Source organism: Phoca vitulina, unplaced genomic scaffold (genome assembly GCF_004348235.1).
Source record: "Phoca vitulina isolate PV1807 unplaced genomic scaffold, GSC_HSeal_1.0 scaffold10, whole genome shotgun sequence".
Classification (NCBI taxonomy): Eukaryota; Metazoa; Chordata; class Mammalia; order Carnivora; family Phocidae; genus Phoca; species Phoca vitulina.
Window position 1 is genome coordinate 51,619,480 of NW_022589713.1, and position 18,271 is coordinate 51,637,750.

Sequence of the window (18,271 nt, forward strand, 5' to 3'; positions counted from 1 at the left end):
TTGCTAAAGACCAAGTGTGGGTGGTGTGAGAACATGGAGCCCCTGAGAGCCACAGACACAGGGACTTTGGCCCACCTGCACGCTCCCCTGCACGGACCCAGAAGGCACTCATAAGAAGATTAGGAGCACAGCGAGAATCCTGAGCTGCTGCAGGAAAGGCAAGCAGTCCTTCTGCTTGATGGAACAGCATTAAGCTGATGGGGGAAGGACAGCATACTCTTCCACCTTCAGAGCATCCTGGACCAAGACTATGAAAGGTCTTCTCCGGCTGGGGGTAGTCTGGAGTGCTAAGAAGGCCTCCCTCCTGTGGCACAGGGACACCATGCCTGCCCAAGACTGAGTCTGAATCAGAACAAGGCTGTGACCGGGACAGCAAGTGGCAGCGTCCATCGCGAGGAGAGGGGCCAGCGCAGGGAGAGATGTCTTCTTGGAGGGGCAACTGCCAGGGGGACCCCTGAGGCTGAGGGTGGACCAGACTCAGACAAAAACCTCTGGAAACAGCTCAAATGTCCAAGTGGGGGAGTGATAAACGAACTGTGGTACATCGTACAATAGGGTGCTAAACAGCCCTGCGAAGAGCTGGAGGGCAGGCTTACCGAGACCCTCCGAACCGCGGATGAGTCCCGCAGGTGCTATGCTAATTCCTATACACCGTAGTATTCCGTTCATCGGACGTTCCTGCAGAGGCAAACATCCAGGGACAGAAAACAGATCGGAGGCTCCCAGAAGCTGGCAGTAGGCTGGAGATGAAACAACAAAGGAGAACAGGAAAATTCCAGGGGGTGGGGGGCAACAGAGCTGGTTTTTATTTTCACTGTGCCAGTGGTTCCATGACCCTACTTTTCTCAAGACTTGCAGGACTGTGCACTAAAAAGGGAGACTTTTACCCTGTGTAAAATATGCCTTAATAAAAATAAATGGAAAAAAAAAACGAGGAACACAATATTATCAGATCAAGCATCTATCCATTTCTTTTGATCTATTTTTCCTATTTTTTATTTTAATCCCAGTTAGTTAACATACAGTGTTCTATTAGTTTCAGGTGTACAATTTAGTGATTCATCACTTCCGTACATCACCCAGTGTTCATCGCAAGTGCACTCCTTAATCCCCATCACTTATTTACCCATACCTCCACCCACCTCCCCTCCGGTAACCATCAGTTTGTTCTCTGTAGTTACGAGTCTGTTTCTTGGTTTGGCCTCTCCCCCCGCCTCCCGCCCCACTCATTTGTTTTGTTTCTTAAACTCCACATATGAGTGAAATCACATGGTATTTGTCTTTCTCTGACTTACTTCACTTAGCATTATACTCTCTAGCACCATCTTTTATTTTAAGTTCGTCTTGCTGTCTTAAGAAAAAAACTTAGTAGCCCATCAACTGCTCAGGCTGCTTTTCTACTCAATCTAGCTTAGATCTGAGGGGTAATTTGATGAGAGGACTGCATCTCTCTCAGACTGGCAGCCTGGGTGCTGGGAGGGATGGGAACCAGAGGCTCACTTCTGTCCCTCATCTCCCTCTCTCCCTGAGTATACTCTCTCTCACCGCACACTGACGTCTGAACATGGCTGCCAGTAGCTCCCAGCCTTACATTTCACAGCTTTACCAACAAAGAGGAACTACATCCCTTATTCTAATTCCAGTTAAAAAAGATCCCAGAAAGCACTCTGATTGGCCCCCCTGAGGACAGCCAACAGTGGCCAAGGGACAGACATCCTGTGATTGTTACCTTCCATTCCACATGGTTGGAGTGGAGAACAGATGCTCCCCCCAGAAGGTAGAACGCAAGCAGACAAAATATTTTCTCTTGCAGCTCATCATCATCTTACGCACTAAATTTTCTTTTTTGTTCTCCAAAAGAGGTTGGAGTTCCCCTTCTGGCTTTAGTTCATTTCAGTTTTGTGAGCCTGATCTTGGCCGAGGGGTTGCGCAATGAAGATGAGTAAGGAAGGTCCTTCCCCTCAAAAACCTGCACCTCAGTCTTGTGGGGGAGACAGACACATAAACAGCTCATTACAAAATCCAGCAAGCGCAACGGGAGGGAGTCATCTAACCAAGCCCAGGGGCTCAGACAAGGTTTCCATAAGAAGTGATTCCAGGACAATTTGAAGGTCGTGTAAGAAGGGGAAGGGCATTTCAAACAGAAGTGTAAGACCCCGATGAGTTCAAAGGAATTACTCTCACAACTGATGGATTGTGAATCCCTCAATGGGGGATGTCAGGGCTTTTATGATAAAGATGCAATTCTTAGCTTTTTAAAAAAGCGCTTTATAGTTTTCAGAGCACTTACAAATCCTTTTTTTTTTCTCCTTTTTGCCTCTCCTGCAGCCTTATCTAACAAAAACAGTACCAAAAATAGGGAAATAAGAACAAAACAAACTTCTGAGAAAAGGATGGGTAGATGTGCTTCAACAGTGCTCAGTCCACACCCCCCGCTCACCCCAGTCCCAGGTATGGGATTGGCCTGCAGATGGGTTGATTGCTCCAATGTTAGGGGTTTGTAAGATAGGTGGGGCAGAAACAGAAAGTGGCCAGGACCTTCCAAGTTGCTAAGTGATGCCTTGTGGGATCTAGACTGGGCGGGGAATGTGGATGAGGAACTATAGTAAAGTGAGGGGGTGGGGACAAAGAATTAGAGTCCTAATGAAGTTGAAGAAGCAGGACACTGGGAATAAGGACACAAAGGGCTAGGAGGGTAGAGAGTGAAGTCTGCGACTCAAAGATTTCTGAGGTTGTGTCATTCTAGGAGCGGGTGTGCTCCACAGTATAAAGCCATGTCAGTGGTTTGCTGAAGGGCGGAGGTGGCGAAGTCGTTATTGGAGTGATTGGAAGAGGTCAAGGATGAACAGGAAAGCTGAAGCCACGAGCTGTATGGAGGAGCTTGGAGTGGAGAAGAAAAACAAGCAGGTGCCAAAGTTTTTAGGGCAAGAGAGGGAGTGATGAGAAAGCTGGTGGAAGGTGGCCCCTGGGAGGGGAGAAGGAGATAGAGATCAATGACAGGAATTTCAAGACGGAGGTGTCTGCTTGGGAAGGGAAGAGCAGTGTCCACGAGCAGGTGCAGGGTCAGTGGGAGACAGGCACTGCTCCACTGGGAGCAAGGCAAGACAGAAGCGCTGGGACAAAATGAGCAGGAAGTACATGGCACAGCCGAGGCCGGGATCGAAGGAGCCAACACAGAGAACATTTACTGGACACCGGATACTGCCTGAATATGCACACGAGCTCCATGTCCGTCAAAGCGTAGCACTGTACCACTTTCCACAGATGAGACAGTGTCAGGTAGTCCATGATGATCATTTTCTCAGTGTCAGACTAACAGTTTCAGACTAACATGCTCATTCTAGTGTGTATTATGAATATGTATATAACCAGCTTATCATCCTGCAGAATTCACAGACATTTTTGCTTAGAGTAAGGCTAAAGTTTAACATGGAGTCAATTTAAAGAAAGCTATCAAATAAATAATAAAACAGATGGTACATAGGGAAGGGGCAAAGTGTGAAGGTAACACAAATGCCCCAGATGTGGGAAAGCCTGGATTATCTCATGCACTCTGCACAAGCCCACGAGTCAGACAGAGCGTCGTTCCCACCCGTGTGCCACGGCAGGCGGCTGCCTAAAGTGTGTGGGGCACACCACGGCTCCAGCTCACACTCCGGAAAGCCGTCCCAGGTCTCTGAGTTGCAGAGGGTTACCACGGTTCTTGGGCACAGGTGTCTTCACGGCCTAGAATGGAGCAGAGAGAACCCTGGGTATGCTAAAAGGAAGCTTCTTTCCCAGGTTACCCATCATGTATCTTTTATACTGAGACATTTCAGATGTCATTTTAGCCTGATTTCAGCCCAATTTCTTCTAGAAAATGTAAAAAAGAAAAATCTCCCTCATTGTATCAGACACACATGTGCTGCCTCTTTCTCTGAAGTGGGCAGCACCATGCCTGGCCTCTGCCGTGATGGCCTCCAGGAAGCAGCTAAATTCTACCCACCTGAGGCCTCTGTGCAAGTCTCTGGCTGCTCCCATGACTTTGAGACTCAGATGACCTGCCACGCTGCTGGGTATTTCCTGGGATCTGGCTTCCCCGGTGGCTCCTGAAGGACTCAGGCCATACAGCCCAGAAGCACAGGGAACTTAACTCCCTGGGGGGAGAACTCGACCAGTGAGGGACAAGAGGTGGGAGATGAGCCAGAAGACAAAGTCCCTCTCCATTCCACCATAATGGACTCTTTCAAGGCATGGTGTTTCTGAAAAATCTGTTCACACAAGTCCCACGTGGCAAAATGACCAGTTGTGTCTCTTCTTGAAGCAGGGCCTGCTTGGCAAAGCCCCACCTCGTATGTTCTCCCCATTTTTGCCTGTGCCACTCCCCCCACCCCCCACGCCTCCCCGCCCCCGCTGCCCTGGGATTGCAACTTCCCATAAAGCACTAGCTAAAGCACTCATGCCGTCTATTCAAGGGAGCCCAGGCTATCTGAAAGCAAATAGGGACTTTTTTCCCCCATTTCTCATCCATAACAATTTAAAAGTCAATTTCAAAAGTATAGTGGGCCACTCTCCTCACCTCAAAAGACTGCCGGGAGGAAAAGAGGGATTTGCCGGCAGAGGCTGGGGGGTCGGGGGTGGTGCGGACGGCCTGCACCTGGGTGGGAGGGGCCGACCCGCTAGACAGCCCAGGGCCCTCAAACGTGCACAGAGATGGCGGCTGAACAAGAGGGAGCCGAGGTGAGAGCGGCAGGCGTGAGGGCCACGGCTTTGCCACGCCTGGGTTCTGGCTCGCCCTGTCCCTGCTCGCCGGGCTGTGGGCTCGCCGGAAGTCCCTGAGATAGTCCCATCCGGTGGAGGAGGGGCAGCACCCTTCGGAATGAGAACTCTGAACCGGCTTGTGATTGAATTCTTGGATTAGACTAACATTTTTATTGGATTAGACTGGCCTTTGCTGGAGCGGACTGAATTTAGTGTTCCTGCTGCCAAGTGGGAATGAGAGCTCATTAAAGAAAGTACATGCAATTATTATTATTTTTTAAGTGCATTTGTACTCTCCCAGGCCCCACTTTAATTTGGCCAGGAGCCCTGTCCTTGAGCGTGAGCCCCGAGGAGAGCCAACCAGGCTCCGGCACTTGGACAAATAGGGTTTGTGTTTCTGTGGCTGGAATAACAAGGCCTGGGGTAAATTACCAAGATGTGGGGCAACGGTTGAGTGGCAGCGCCGGTCTACGCGAGAGGCCAGCTGTATGCTCCTGGCCGCAGAGGTCCTGGGAAGGAACGAAACGTCAGCAAAGACTTTGACTATGTTTTTAATACGCTTTACTATGTATAGCCATTGTGAACACTGTCCCAATATCACAGTTTGCTGGTGGTGGTTGTAAAAGTGGGAGGTACGTGTGTCTTGTGTACATGTGTGTACAAAGGGATGGCTAAGAGCTCCGGCTCTCCGACCAGACAGCTGTGGATTGAGACCCCGTGTTGACCCACTCACCAGCAGTGTTGGCTTAGGAATTCGTAACCTTTCCAAGGCATGGCTTGCTCGTCTGGAAAGTGAGGAGGATCCCAGCAACCTCATGGGACTGCTGTGAGACCCCAAACGGCCGCCCTGCATCCCACCCCATGCTAGTCATTCTCTGCTCCAGGGCTGCCCTGTCCTACATCCAGCCTCTGCCCAGACCCACACCCTGGGCAGGCTGACCCTGGGGGCTGCTGCCAGGCTCCCTGCCCAGGGAAGGCTCTGGCCAGAGAAGAGAGCTCCAGGGGATAAAGGCGTGGGTCCTGCTTCCTGTTCCTCCTCACTTCAGCATCCTGACTCTTTCTACAGCTGGGCCCCTTGGTGCCTCAGCTCCCTTCTTTAACCTTTTGGGCCTCAGTAGTAACAGCTGCCCTTGGGGCTACTCTGGGGGCCTTCAGCATTTTGGGGGGGCTCCATCAACCCTGTCCTGGAGATCTGCGAGTGGTCCCCTCATCAAGTCTTGCCATGGGGACCATCAGGGAGGATTCTTTTTCCTACCTAACCCTGGGTGATACACTCCTGGATTATTGTTTGACCAGTGTTTTCTTAAACAAACATTTTAAAAATCTAAATGATTGGTTTTATGAGGATTTTATGTCTCCATGTCATTGTGGACCTGATATGCTGGTTTTAACCTTTGTAATACACTTTAAAATAACACACTTTTAAAATAAAAGTGCTCACCGTGTGCCACCTAAAATCACCTCTGGTGCCTCCGTGGCCTGTCAAGCCCCTTTGGGAAGGACTGAGTGCTCTGTGGCGAAGCTCTCAGCTCAGAACACATGCTTTCTGTCTGAATGCCGTCCTTAAAATTAGGACCACGCTGTCACAAGGCAGCTGCTCCAGACAGGTGTCCAATGCACACCATGCAGGAACATGTTCCTTCTGAAACTATACTTTTCTCATAAAATCCGACATATCACCCTGTTGCTAATAAAGAATGAATGACCCCTGTTGTGACAGCCCTCTTCATGAGAGACACATTCTCTCCCCTGCAGGAAGGGCAACGAGTTCATTTCGAAAAAGAAATCATCTGCAACCACCCCCAGTGCAAACATAAAGTCTTTCTGAAGTCCATCTTCAAATTACAAGTATTTTAAAAATAAATTTGGTGGAATCTTGCTGGGATTTTCATACCAAGAGGCTGAATAGTTAAGACAGAACATTATCACTCGTTAAAATAAAAAACAGAATATGCCCCGAGAGCTGGGTTCCACCTCTCAAGCACCCTTTCTGCTTCCTCTGTTCCAGCTCTACCTACCACACCTCCCAGCCCCGCACACACACAGCCCTGCACGCCCACACACGTGTGCGCACACGCGCATGCGCGCTGCCACCCCACGCCCCAGGCCCCACCTGCGGCTCCCAGCGGCCCCGGCCGGACCGCGGTCCAGCTCACTGCCCTCCAGCATCGGGGAGCTCGCTGCTTTCTGTACAAATTGCCTCCGGGACAAAGCAAGTTGGCCTGTGAGAGGATTTTGCCACCTCTGCTGGAACAGTGCCGCTCAGGATCAAGCAAGACTGACAATAAAACTTATTTTTAAAAATTCTTTTTGCTTTTTCAGGCACTGCAGATGAGGAGCTGAACTGAGATGTGTAGAGGGGTGCGCTGTTGGGTGCCCTATAATTCCAGCTTGGTTATGGGAATAGGAGGGAGAGAAAATGACTTTAAGAAACACACTTTGGTCATTGAGAGGTTTTTTTGTTGTTGTTTTTGGAGGCAAGCCTGTCTTGTGTCCCAGTGCCAGTTCGTCCTATTCTCTGCAGAGGTGAAGACAGCCGTGTGGATGTGCTAAAGCAAAAGAGAACCACGGGAAACTCCTATAAGCCCCATGTCAGTAGGGCTCCCCTGGCCCTGCCAGATGGAGGTCTGAGGACTGCAGACCCACAAGTCCATACTGAGGAGCCAGGTCCTATGTCCTCCACAGATCTCTGCAAATTCTCAGCACTTACTACCAGATCCTCTGCCTGCCCCCAGACCCTTCTGTCTCTGGAATCCAGGGGGGTGCTCCCTTCACCCCTAGGCAGTCCAGATGCAAAATATCAGCCTGTTCACTGACTTCCATAAAATAATCCACTCTTACAGGTGCAACTCTTCACCAAATAACATCCTCAGTTTACACCCCTCTCCCCTCCAACGGGCGGGCATAAGGTAGAGGTATTTTGCAAAAAGACCTCAAGTATTTATTTCAACAGGGAACATTAATCCATCCATGATGATGTTCCAAAACACATACTGATTTTTCACACACATAAAATCCTTATATAAGAAATCCCTAGTTATATATAAGGTGAAAAGTACAGATTTCTTATTTAAAACACCAGTCATTTATTTCAATAACTAAAGCAGCACCAAAAACACTCTCAAAGGTTCCTGTGCACTGAGTTTCTCCAGCAAAGAACAGTGCTGAAGGACCTTTTCGGCGAGGGCAAAACACAGCAAAAGAACAAAAATAAACCAGCACAACAATGATTCTATGGACTGAATGTTTGTGTCCCCCCAAATTCAAATGCTGAAGCCCAAATGTGAAGGTATTGGGAGGTAATGAGGTCGTGAGGGTGGGGCCCCCAGGACAGGGGAAGTATTCTTATAAGAAGGGGAAGAAAGCTTGCCCGTTCTCTCGCCACCATGTGGGGACACACAGAGAAGGTGGCCATCCACGGACTGGGAAATGGGCCCTCACCAAGAACCAGATCCGCCCGCACTTTGATCCTAGACTTCTCAGTCTCCAGAACTGTGAGAAATAAATGTTTGTTGTTTACACCCCTCCGCCTACTTATTAATGAGTTCCCTAAGCTGCTGAGACAAGCAGCAACAAAAATGAATGCTACAGCCAGGTCTTTTGAGTGCGAGAGTGAGAGATGAAGTTACAAAAAATCCAACTGGCCATCTTTTGTAACTTACCTCTCAGGTTTGCTGAGAAAAGCCAAGGGGCTGGAGACAGAAATGGGAAGAGTAGCTTCCCTACATTGGCCACCACTTACTGTGGGCCAGGCACGGGGCCTCAGCCTTGTTTTAAAATTTAATTCTATTTCTACCAAAGATTACTTAACATATTAACATACATATGTTTTTAAAAAGCCAAATAGCACTGTAACGGTAGTGAGAAAAAGAGCTTTTCCCTTCCCATGCTTCCTACCCCAAGATCCAACTCCTTGGCAAATAGATGTTGTATTTACCTCCATTTGTCTGAGCAAAAGGCTTATACTATTGTGTTGATTTTTCCCTTTTAGACATAATCCCCTGCCTTCCTGCTATGGGTGATGAGGGTTTTAGCACATACACCTTCACCTTATCTACTTTCCCTCCTACGTCCTCCCCATGTAATCATATCACAGTTTTTGTTCAATAAATATTCCATGAATATATTATTTTTACTAAGTAAACATTGGTCAAGCTGCTCCAGGAAAGTATTACGTTTCCTTTCATTTATGACTTTTTGTTTTCCCTGGACTTAATAATTGGCTTTTTTTCCACTCCCATAATTTCAGGTAGCTATCACTAACTCTCCCCACAAACTCTCCAGAAGAGATGTAAAATTCTCCTCAATATATTCAAATACATTGGTGCCATCTGTATTTTGGAGCTGTCCTTCCTCCTGTTCCAGTCTGGGCTCGTGGCTTCCATCCTTGCTTCCCAGGGGTCATCCTCGGGCTTCACTCACCAAACCTTGAATTCCCTCTGCCTTTCTCCTGTGTTGAGCCCATTTTCTGGATCCTATGCTTCCTTGTTCTTTGCTAATTCCCTTCTTTTGGTGTCTCTCCTCTGGTATCCAGGGGCTACCCGTGGTTGCTGGACTGAGTATACTAATTCCCCTTTATCCATAGTTTTGCCTTTTGTGGTTACAGTTATCCACGGTCAACTGCAGCCCAGAAGTAGATGATCCTCCTGATGTATGGTCAGGGCATTAGGAGCCCGATGCTATGTCACAGTGCCTACGTCAGTCATGTCCCTTCAGCTCACCAGGTAGGCCTTTATTTTATCATCTCACATCATTACAAGAAGAAGGGTGAGTAAAATACAAGAAGATATTCTGACAGAGAGAGAGACCACATTCACCTAACTTTTATTACAATTGTTATTCTCTTACTGTGCCTACTTTATAAATTAAGCCTCCTCATAGGGATGTATGTATGGGAAAAAACATAGTACATATAGGGTTTGGCATTATCCACAATTTCAGGCAACCACTGGGGGTCTTGGAATGTATCCCCTGCAGATCTGGGGGAACTACGGTATAGAGTTCTAAACCAGAAATATGTTTTCCTCAGCATTTTGAAAGTCTTGTTCCCTTATCTTCTAGATTCCAATGTTGCTGAGATGATTGATGCCACTCTGACCCCTAACCCTTTGCATGTGATCTGTTTTTCTTACCCCAACTGTGCCCTTGACTGTCCCAGAGGGGTTTTTTAGGATATGCTCTTATCCCTGAAATATTTAAATTTCATGACAATGTGCTTTAGCTGGGGTCCTTTCCCCCTTCTAAAAAAAATTCAGTGTGCTGGGCACTTTCTGGCCCTGTTCGGTGTGAAAAATCATATTCTTTAGTTCTGGGATATTTTAAAGTACTGTTTCTTCTGATAATTTTCCCTCCTCCTTTTTTTTTGTGGGTTTTTGTTGTTGTTGTTGTTCTCCATGGAATACCTTTTATTTTCTATTGGACCTCTTATTTTACCTAGTATTCTTTATCATATTTGCTGAGAGATGACCTTGGCCTTAGCCCCATCCTCTTTGTTTCATTTTATTTGTTGTGTGTTTTTTTCAATACCCCTATTGTCATCTGAACACTCTCGTCTTATCGATGGTGTGACTTCTCTTGCCTCCGGGGTGGGACATTATCTCCCTTTATTCTATTCCTTCTCTTGTTTATTTTGATATCTGCTTTCCATGTTGACGGTATTTCTTGTGATCTTTGCCCCGTCTCTTTAGGACGGTGACATCAAAGGTTGGCTGGAAACTCTTTAAGTGGGAATGGGCTTGCCACCTGGGGCTCCACTGAGGATGATCAAGCAGCCCTGCTGTTCATTTAGAAGATTCTCCCAAATTCATTATTTTTCTTTTTTTCTCTGGTTTCTGGCTGGGGAATGTATGCTGGCAACCAGCATTCTGGGAGCCTACTTGGGATAGAGGGCCGAAGCGGGGGTAAGAGCTCACAATTTCACTTCCTCTCATTTCTGTCTGGGCCTCACCTCCTCCCCAGCTGTGCTTGACATCTCCGAACCAGGAGCTGCCCTGCGTCGGTTTCTCCAGAGGGAAAACTCCAGGCTTCTGCTGGCATGGGGAAGGGCATGGGCTCAGGTTGTGTGGGGCAGGGACTTTACCGCCCTTCAGACAGACGTATCGATTCTCTTCCTCAGCCTTACCACTTACCCTTACTTTCAGAGATACCTGGTCCTTCGATTCCTGAGTTTTTCTAGGTGTCTGCAGCATGAATGGGCATGTTGCTCGTTGGCATCCCCCTGTGCACGCTTTTAACAGCAGAGAGAGCTGTGCACTAATTAGGTTTTCTGTCTCTTAGTCATGCTGGGTGTATGTCCTATTTATTGCTTGAATACGAGTCCTGGTACCTGGTTTCTCTGCATTCTCTCTCAGACCCATCCTCAGTATCCTGTGAGCTAGGTACTATTATCAACACCACTTAGAGAGGGGATGCAGCCTTTGAGCAGGTAGGTAGGTGATCTGTTAGGGCCCTCGGCCGTTGTGTGGACCCAGGACATCTGACCCCAGAGCTTTGCCCTGAGCCACCACATTAGGCAGCTTTGGGGGCGGGGAGAAGCAGAAAATGGGGGACAAGGTGTGACAGAAGAGTGACCCTATAATGGGGTCCCAGCTCCTTCCGGTCGCCACATGACAGGCCAGTAAGTCAAGAGGCAAGATGCTGGGACAAGGAAAGCGACTTTATTTGGAAAGCCAGCAAGCCCAGGAGATGGTAGACTGCAGTCCCAGTGGTCCATCTCCCCTAGCTTGAGGTTTGAGCTTCTTTTATGTTAGCAAGAGGGGGCAATGGGGCGGGGGAGGGTGTGGGGAGTCAAAAGGTGACCGACACCTGTAGACATCCCAGGAAGGTCACATAACCTCTTTGTCCTTAGTCAGTTGATCTTTGTGTGTAGGAATCTGGTCATGTGGTTCCTGTAAATCTTAAACATGGTATAGTCATTTCTGTGTGTACTTCCTTATCTTCTCAAGTGAGGTACGTTACGGGTAAAAAGCAGTTTCTGCAAATCTTAGCTGTAACATGCCTACATGCCGGGCTAAGCGGGAGTTTCTAATCTACAGGTCATAGCGCAAGACAGACGGAAGTTTCTCCCTGTTAGAATCCCGGAAACTCCTCTGAATGTCTGCCATTGGCTAGTCTTCCATTGAGTCTTGTGGTGAAAATCTATTACACAGAAGTTTTAGATGGTGGGAGCAGTGCCTCTGGGGAAGAGCTGTGGTTAGTGAAGGCAGCAAACTTTGTGTCCAGCCCAGGTACTTCACAGGGTGTCTGGGGTTTAAACACGATTTGAAAAAGGAAGTGTTCTAAGATCATTTTGTTCTGAGGGGCTTTCAAACATTCTTATAATCAAACACCGTTATAATCATCTGAGAGACTTTAAAAACCCGGAGGCTCAGGGCCCTTCGTCCCCAGAACAATTAAATCAGAATCCCTAGGAGTGTGACTCAGGACTACCGTGTGTGAAGCTCTCCGGGGATTCCAATGTGCAGTGAGTGGAGAACCAGTGCTGTAGACCAGCACTTTGCAAACTGGAAAGCGCACCTGAATCACCTGGGGATCTTGTTAAAAAGCCGATTCTGATTCACTAGGTCTATCCAGCTCCCATGTGATGCTGCTGGTCCTGGGACCACAGTGCATGTATTGAGGTCATTGATGATGCTGAGCAGGTACAATAGCAGGAAGTGCTAGCCTGCGAGGCAGCATCTAAGGTTGGCATTAAGGTATGATTTCAACTTCATGATTAACTTCTTTTTCATAATTATTATAAAAATTTATGGGGGCACCTGGGTGGCTCAGTCAGTTAAATGTCCTACTCTTGATTTCGGTTCAGGTCATGATCTCAGGGCTATCAGATCCAGCCCGGCCTCGGGCTCTGAGCTGGGCCTGGAGCCTCCTTAAGATTCTCTCTCTCCCTCTCCTTCTGCCCCACCTCCCTCTCTAAAAAAAATTTATGCATTGCAGAAAGGGATATGAATTCTATAACACAGTTCTAAACAATGTAAGGAGAATATTAATTAACAAAGGCATAAAAAGCTTTTAGAAAGTATAGATGTTACTGAAGACATCATAAAGGAGGGGGGGTGGTTTACAGGTCACATTAGGTTTATAACCTAAACAACCAGTTGAGCCCCCAGGTCTCCCCGATCTCAGAACACCCGGGGGCCACCACACCTCTCCATGACTTCATGTTCATTCAACTCCTCCCATGGTTTTCCTGCTGACTCCCCTTCAAGATTAACACAAAAATCCCTCCCCTTGAATAAAAAAGAATAATCTACTCTCTCCCCTGAAAGCACCTACCTGAATGCTCCAAGCACAGATGTTCCCAAAGATAGTACTGTTTCTTACAGGAATTTTGATATGTTAAATATTCCTACTTTATTAGACTATGAAGAGAAACCTAGGTTAACAAAATAATTATGTTTTTGTGCATTTCTATATGATGGTTAAAGAATTCCAAATCTTCCCCAAGGGGTCCAAGCATTCAGGAAATTTCTGAGGCGCTAAAATAGCCTTTATTTACTTGTACCTCCTTCCTCCCATCCCCGCCTGGCCTCTCATAATCTCTCTGCTTTTCTCCACCAGCAGACATGAGTATCACATATCAAAGAGAAAGAACAGTTCAAGAGGAAATCTGTACTGTCCTTATTTTATAAATTGGGTTTAATAATTCATCTAAAAGAGAATTTTTAGCAACAAGGTTTGCATATAAAAAGGGAACACGCCTTCCCTAAATAGGCATCTGTTACTCTTGCTGCAATGCTGAGTGGGGAGAAAAAAAGACCAGTTGGGTCCAAGTGCCTCTCTCAAATTTGCTAAGGACACATGGTCTCCAGCCCGTTAGGCAAAAGTGACTTGAGAGCAAGCTCTGCAAGGAAAGGAATTTAAACCACACCCTAAAAGCCTTCTCTTTGTCACTGCAGAAATCCACCTAGAGGTCATTGCAACAAACACGTATATTCCAAAAACGTCTGCAGACTGTAGGTCTGTTCATTTCCTGGTCATAAAACACCACCTGCCCAGACTTGACTATTGCCTCAAATACCAAACCCATGGCGTCTTGTAAGTCAGATGGTGTCGGGTTTGAGGGTCTGCAGGTCTCCACCCGCACACACAAAGCTGTTCAGAATGTCAAGAAAATCAGTCATTCACACAGCTGTGCTGCTCATGCGTGACAAGCTGACTTTAAATATTTGTCACTCCAACTTGCTGATATGGGGGGAGGGGGCGCTGGTAGAATGAAAGGGGAGGAAAATGAACAGAAACCTCTAATTGCCCAGGTTTGCTGCCTTGACTATTTCTGCAGTAGTTCGGCGGCAGGCAGCACCTTCAGTGTTTTCAGACCTGACAATGAGTAAGTTGCCAGGGAGCGAAGGCCCAGCAAAAGAAGCAATTAATACTTCCGCTTTCAGTTTATAGACAGCATCTGTCTCCCTGCCTTAGAAAAAATTGCTTGAGAATTAACTTTCCTAGTTTCTTTTTCTAAAATGTCCCTATTTTACCATATCCTTTGCAGAGACCTATTCAGTCAGGGGAGCATCTGAATAAGCTAAATTTCCCAAATGTTTAAAAAATCTGCAATAATATAAAGTCTTCCTCTTGAAACCTAGCATATTCCAACAACATTACATAAGTTTTTTTTTTTTTTAAGGATGTCATTTGTTTGTTAATAAAGATTCTCTTGAGCAATGACACCCCAAATGGTGAAAAAAATGGACACATTCATTCTACCTAGAGGTGTGTGGACTGAGTCCACTTTTCTGGCAAGTATGTGACCCCTTTAAAAGCATGCTGTTCTTTGACCTGGCAACTCCATTGCAAGCCATTTGTCCTAAGGGAATAGTCAAGGTGTATCAAAGATTACTGTACTCTGATGTTCACCATTTATAATAGTACAACTAAATGTCAAAAAAATAAGGCTAACAATTAAATTATGACAAAGTCATACAATGAAATACTGTGTAGTCATTAAAAAGAGTTGTAGAAGATTTGATGGGGAAATGTTCATGACGAATTGTTAAATTTTAAAAAGTAAAAACCAGAATGTACATTATGATATTGCTTTAAACTTTTTAATATATCAATTTTAATTTATTGTAACATATATGCATAGAAAAATGAAGGATTTTCAACAACATATGGTATGGGGGCGCTGAGATTATGGGGGACTTTTTGTTTTTTCTTTGTGTTTGCCTATATTTTCCCAATATAGTGCATCACTAAGAGGAAAACAATAAATCAAGAACCGAGAATCAAATGTGTTAAACTATATGTATTATTACAATTAGAACAAAAGATGCTACCAATCAGTTTAAAATGATGGTGGGTGACCTCTATTGATAAAGTGTTGAGGGATTCCACTTTGCCAAGCCAAAGTCAATTACTTCGATGCTTTCTGTGCCTTAATGAGCAGCCCCTGGGTTTTAGATTAACTGAAATGGTGTTTTAGATGGAGGGAAGTGAAAAGGGTCCCTTACCCTATGACTTTCCAACAGAAGTCTAAGGGCTTCTGCAATTAAGAAATAAGGAGTAGTGGTTAAGATGTAGATTCCGAAGCCACGCTGAGTTCAAAGCTCGTTGGCTTAGCTTCTCTGTGCCTCCCTTCCTCCTCTGGAAACTGAAGGTGACAATAGCACCTACTTTCCCGGGGCGTCGCCGAGGAAAACCTGAGTGAATCCGAGTCAAGTGTGAGAGCGGCGCCCTGGCACAGAGGAAGCACTCAGTGCACGTTGGCTGAAAATCGCGCCTTGCGTCTGGCAGAACGGCCCGGAAACCCAGCGCGCTTTGCGAGCCAAGGAACCCCAGACCCCAAGAAAGGCGAGAGTGCTCGCACCCAGCCAAACGCCCGCTGGGGACCCCGTTTGAAGCGGAAACAATGCGCGCGCGCACGCCCGCCCCTGCTCCCCGAGCGCGCGCCCCCGCCCCTGCGCGCGTGCGCGCAGCTCGGGCCCGTCAGGCCCCCGCCACCCGCCCCGCGGACTTGCGCGGGCTTCTCGGCCCGGCGTAAGTGTTTCTCGCTGTCACCAAACACCCGGCAGCGGGTGAAATGAAAAGGAAAAATAAATTAACTGTAAAGAAATAACGCAGACCTCTCCACATTCTGCCGCCTAAAACGGCCTCTCGATTCCCAAGCGCTCTCTCAGGGTCACAACCGGGCTTGGAAAAAAGCCGGAAAAGATGGTCGGATAAGAGCAAGGTGGGCAACGAGCCGGATGGGTTAACGAAGGGGGAGGGGAGACGAAAGCGTCCTCCTCGAATTGCATTCCCCCACCCCGCCCGTGACCTCTCCCCCCCCCCCCCCCCCCGCCGCGGGAGGTCCGCAGAACCAGCCCGGGCCGGTGCGGGGCGTCCCTGCGCGGCCAAGGTCAGGGCGTCCGGCTGGTGCTTGCAGCTGGGGGCGACACACCTGCAGGCGACCTGCCAGAGCCACTGCCTCTAAGGACGAGGCTTGGCTCCCTATGTGGTAGCCCGGTGATCCGTCTCCTGCCTCGCCGCGCGGCAGAGTCAGCCCAGGGGCCAAGTCCTTGGTCCAGCTTCCTCCCACGTGATTCAAGAAGGCACTTTCGAGAACACTTACGTGGCGAACTGATAATCATTTTGTTTTTATGATGGGAACATCAGGCACAAAAATCACACACATTTTATATGGGCTCAAGATCGCTTTCTCTCAGCAACCCAGAGCTCTTCAAAGTGAAAATAAACTAATCTCTAAAGTTTTCTCTTATATATCCTATGGAATGTATATTAAAATCCTGAATGCAAAAATTCCATTGGAATTTTAGTTGTCTGTCAGGTGAACTTGACCAACTGGACAAACTTTGAAAAACATAAAGACAAAAGTAAAATGATCAAATAAGAATGTTAAAAGCCCGCTAAGCATTTTGTAGCCTGTGGTCCCGTATTTGAAATCAGTTTTTTACTCTTTTCTTTCTTGTTGTTTTTTAAAATCTGTACATTATTGTCTTACAGATAGTGCGGTCTCCCTTCGGAGCTGATTTGACCCCACTCCCCTTTTGGCAAAGCTTTTATTTGCATTTCCCTTGTGCACCCAACAGGTCTGTATATTAACAACATGCTTCATTTTTGGCACAACAGCCTCATTAATTATGTCAGCAGAGAGCTGGCATCAGGGCTCCTGATAATTCCTGTTTCCTCTCTGTTGGCATTGTTGCTTCTGAGCTACCAACCTACCATCAGCAGGCTTCATTTCCCCTCTGCCTTCCCACCCCACTCTGCACTCCTGCCGTCCAGTCTGTTCACCTCCCGGTTCGCAAAGAACAGAACATGAGGTCCTGGAAGAATGAACTCTGTCTACTAGTTTGGTTATTATTTGGCTTGAAAGAGATTTTATGGGCCGACATCCCAGATCCTTCCGGACTCTTGGATAAACTTTTGATGATGATGATGATGGTGGTGATAACACTGGTTACCACTTATTGAGTACTTACTATATATACAGTGCTTTTTTTTTTTAAAGATTTTATTTATTTGACAGAGAGAGACACAGCGAGAGAGGGAACACAAGCAGGGGGAGTGGGAGAGGGAGAAGCAGGTTTCCCGCCGAGCAAGGAGCCTGATGCGGGGCTCGATCCCAGGACCCTGGGATCATGACCTGAGCCGAAGGCAGATGCTTAACGACTGAGCCGCCCAGGCTCCCCTGTATACAGTGCTTTAAAAAAAAAAAAAAAAAGGTAGATTATGTCATTTAATTCCTAAAACAACCCTAGAGGTTGTTATCATTATTAATACCCGTTTCACAGATGAGAAAGCTGAGGCTCAGTGAGTTAAGGTCACAGGGCCAGGACTGCTAGGGTCATGGTTGGACTTTGATCCATCTGCTGTTGCCATGCCATGAGGCAGTCCTCTCTCTCACAACACACAACAATGTTGGCAAAAGGTAGCTGGGGGCTCAGAGGTGTGAAAATTGGAAAATCACTTCAAAAAGTTAAATAGAAGGTAATGTGGCCTAACAAAAGGTCGGGAAAGCCATCTTTGAGAGCATGGATTTGGCTAATACAGCCCAGCAAATACCATTATCAAAAACACAAAACACAAAACTCTGGTTATGGGTTTTTGTTTTTGTTGTAGTTTTAGTTTCTGAAGTTTCCATAGAAATCTGAGATTCTGGCCAGTAATTTCCCCTTGAAGCCTTGCCCAGTGACTAGGTAAGTAGGGCATAGCAATTTTTTCACAGATGTTACTCCTGGTTTTAGTGTTATACCGTCATTCAGGCCGTCAGGTTCCCTTTCCAGCCACATCCAGCATGTTGGTTGACATCCCAGGTCAAGTCCGTAGAGGATTGATGGTTTGTGTCCCCCACTCCCAGGCCCTGCAGTGGCTGTCTTATAAAACAACTCAGTGGTCATGAGGAGTTCCTTGAATATGAGGGTTCAGCCATTCCTCAAAAACATTTATAAAGGATCAACTTTATACCAGGCAGTAAGGGGAGGCATTGCAGATAAGTAAATGTGGTTTCCATTCTAATTTTACTTAAAATTAGGGTTTTAGTGGCACCTGGGTAGCTCAGTTGTTAAGCATCTGTCTTCAGCTCAGGTCA